The following is a 4,052-nucleotide window of genomic DNA, read 5'->3' as shown; positions in this document are numbered from 1 at the left end:
TATTACTTAAAGAGAAATCCATAAAACCAAGAAAAAATATGGATATGAACAATCAAGAAGAAAAAAACCTATATAAAAAAATCTTTATATTCCCATTCATACTACACTTACTAAATACAGCTTTTGATAAATCTCGCAAACTCGCGTTCTCAAATGTTTTCAGACATTCATTTGAAACATGGACACATAAGAAAACTCCTTGTACATTGTTGCTCTTAGGCCAAACAAAGAGATCTCTTACTTTACGAAAGGGTGCTCTCATGCCTGAGTACCTCCCTAAAATGTTCTTTGTTATAATTTTGGAACAAAGACTCATTGCTACCTGGCCACAGATGTTCCACCTATAATAATATGCATCTTCAAAGACTCAGACTTGCAGCATTAAAATGTACCTGAACTGTCAGCTCTATACAAGCCTATTGTTCTATTGCGGGGGTGTCAAACATGCGCCCCGGGGGACGGATCAGGCCCCCGGAGGGCTTTTATCAGGCCCACAGTGGAACTGGCCATCTCCTGCTTCCACTTCTGCTGCCGCAATCCTCCAAGAGCTTACAGTAGCTCCTGTAAGAAGAGCTCTGTAAGCTCTTGGAGGATTGGCTACATTAGGGGTGTGTGGCCTAATATGCAAAGGAATTCCTGCTACAAAAAGAGCCCTGGGCCCACCGCCCGGTTTTCCCTCGGATTGCCGTGGCCCCACCCCCAGCATGCCCAGCGTGGTCGTGTCACTTCTGGTGATGCGCACGTTGGGGTGGAGTTCCCCTGGGGACCTGATCCGGCGGCGGGAAACGGGCCTCTGGGGCGGGGGTTTCCCCGCCCCCCGGGGGGACTTGAGAAGCCTATCCTAGACTCAGAACGCTGAGCATGAGATTTCTGGGGTGAATGTCAATAAATCAAAAGTAGGTTTGCAGCTTACAGATTCACACTTGAACAGCATACTCCAAATCAAATCAAATCAAACCAAATTAAATTTATAATTATGGTTCGTGACCAGCACAAGATCAGTTACAACAATGTACATGAATCTAATAACAGCATACTCAAGACTGCAACAGCACAGACATTTTGATGCAATAATTCAGAGCAAGAGGTGTCAGTTATCAGATACTGTTAAATAAACAAAATATTTCAAGAGTGCTAATGTTTTAAGCATGTTTTTAAGTAAAAAAGAAACCTTTGTGTTTGTGTCCTTTGTAAAGTTTATATCTCCGCTACCTGACATTACATTTTAGGACACACGCGGCCCGGCCCAACAAGGTCCCATTTATGTCCGATCTGGCCCTCATAACAAATGAGTTCAACACCCCTGTTCTATTGTGTTTTATAGCCTCCTCCCATCTCAGGGCTTTATGCTCCAAACTTATTTAAAAACTACAATTGCTCTATGGGTAATTCTGCCCTTTGAATTACCATAAAACAAACATCTTGTATACTAAGGCACTTAACAGCTTATGAGACATCAGCTTATGCAATTTGCATCAATGAAATATATTTCTAAACCTTTTGATCCAGCAGTGTTTAAAGATTATTACAAAGCAGGCTTGGAGACTGGCTCTGTTCAGCGAGCTGGTGATTTCTCCCAGGCGCTTTCGCCGTGAGACCGTGGTGCTTCTTTGTGTTCCCTTAAATAGCTGGCTTACGGAGGGAGACAAAAGAAGGCCTTTTAAAATCATGTCTACATTTTCTATAAGAATATAGATGTAAGGCTTAATAATTTCCCTTTAGCGATATTGGGGTGTGTGCATGTGCTTTAGAGACAGATTTAAAACAACAGCCGCCTCTCTCCTGTGAGAAACACCACCTCAGACTTCATGCGCGACATTTTTAGCGGATGGAGAGAGCTCTTCAGAACAGCCTATTCATTTCTCAGTGTTATCCAGGGCTTTTTTTGTAGAAAAAGCCCAGCAGGAACTTATTAGCATAATAGGCCACACCCAACAGCAGAAATCTATTAGCATATTAGGCCACACCCCTGACAGCACAGCTCATTAGCTTCTTAGGCCACACCCCCATGCCTTCCCTTGGCTTAAATGCCTCCCCGATTCTTCCAGGGCTTCCCCGGCCCACCCGCCTTGGAGTTGCCAGGGCCGGTCGCTCTCCAGGCCTTCCCTCTGTAGCCATGTGCACAGAGGTTTTGGTTGTAGTGGGCATGGCCAACTCTGACGTTCCTGCCCAAAAAATAGCCCTGCATTTATCCATTAACATGTTCAATGTCTCAGCAGGGCCAGCTTTGGCCTTTCCCAACACAGGAAAAAGCGTGGTCTGTTTAAAACAAGGCCTGCCTTGGCTCATCAAGAGTCCCTTATTCATAAAATCAGTGTTAATAAATGATAGGCCAGTGGGCTTGAAATTAAATAAAAAGGCCATGACATTAAAAGACGCCTGCTCCTACGTTCCTGCCCAAAAAATAGCCCTGCATTTATCCATTAACATGTTCAATGTCTCAGCAGGGCCAGCTTTGGCCTTTCCCAACACAGGAAAAAGCGTGGTCTGTTTAAAACAAGGCCTGCCTTGGCTCATCAAGAGTCCCTTATTCATAAAATCAGTGTTAATAAATGATAGGCCAGTGGGCTTGAAATTAAATAAAAAGGCCATGACATTAAAAGACGCCTGCTCCTTGGGAGGAAAGCGATGGCAAACCTAGACAGCATAATAAAAAGTGGAGACATCACCCTGCCAAGTAAAGTCCGCACGGTCAAAGCTTGCTCTGGAGCCCTCCTTCCTGAGCTAAGGCAAAAAAAGTGTGAGCCGGAGGCTAAAAAACTGTGAGCCGGCTCACACTAACTCAGCTTAGAGGGAACAATGAATCTCCCTGAATCAGAACTGACCTCCAGGCCACAGAAATCACCTCCCCTGGAGAAAACAGCCACTTTGGAGGGTGGAGTCTCGGGTACATAAGAAGATAAGAGATGCCAATGTTGGATCAGGCCAAAGGCCCATCCAGTCCAACACTCTGTGTCACACAGTGGCCAGAAATACCAGTGCCATCAGGAGGTCCAGCAGTGGGGCCAGGACATTAGAAGCCCTCCCCCTGTTGACCCCCCCCCAAGCACCAAGAAGACAGAGCATCCCTTGCCCCAGAGCCCCTATCTATACCTTGTGGCTAATAGCCACTGATGGACCTCTGCTCCATATGCTTATCTAATTCCCTTTTGAAGCCGTCCATGCTTGTAGCCGTCGCCACTTCCTGTGGCAGTGAATTCCATGTGTTAATCACTCTTTGGGTGAAGAAGGACTTCCTTTTATCCGTTCTAACCCGACTGCTCAGCAATTTCATGGAGTGCCCACGAGTTCTTGTATTGTGAGAAAGGGAGAAAAGTACCTCTTTCTCTACCTGCTCTATCCCATGCATAATCTTATAAACCTCGATCCTGTCACCCCTCAGCCGTCGTTTCTCCAAGCTAAAGAGCCCTAAGCGCCTTAACCTTTCCTCAAAGGGAAAGTGTTCCAACCCTTTTATCATTCGAGTTGCCCTTTTCTGCACTTTTTCCAAAGTGCAGAAAATACCCTCTCAGGCTCCTCCCTCCTCCAAACCCCGCCTCCCCCAAGCTCCACCCTTCCCAAATCCAGACTGACCAGTATTCCCTCTAAGCTGAGTGAGTGTGGGCTAGCTCACAGTTTTTTACCCTCCAGCTCACCGATTTTCATCTACGCTCAGGTGGAAGGAGGGCTCCAGAGCAAACTCATTGATACAGCAGCCAAACCACTCACAGCTTTAATGCCAGGAGCTCGCAATGGAGAATTTCTGCTCACAAGACTCCACAGCTTAGAGGGAGCGTCGCCTCCAGACTCTCCCCATCAGGGACGCTCAACCGCGCAAAAAACCACAACACCCAGAATTCATTGCGGGGCCTCGGCGCGGTTCTCCCGGCCTCTCTGTCTCTCGCCCTCCTCCCTCCTGCCTCTTTTGCATAGGCCACGCCCCCAACCCTCCCCGGGCTCTCCGCCGCCATTTTGGACTCCGCGCGGGCCCCGCGGCTGCCATGGAAACCGCCGGGACGCGGCGCGGCCTGCGAGGAAAGGACGAGCGGCCTGCGGCGAGCGGCGAAACCCCC

The sequence above is a fragment of the Gekko japonicus genome, unplaced genomic scaffold, assembly GCF_001447785.1.
Source record: "Gekko japonicus isolate JY-2015 unplaced genomic scaffold, Gekko_japonicus_V1.1 scaffold114, whole genome shotgun sequence".
NCBI classification, from domain to species: Eukaryota; Metazoa; Chordata; class Lepidosauria; order Squamata; family Gekkonidae; genus Gekko; species Gekko japonicus.
Note: the sequence above shows the minus strand (reverse complement) of the source record.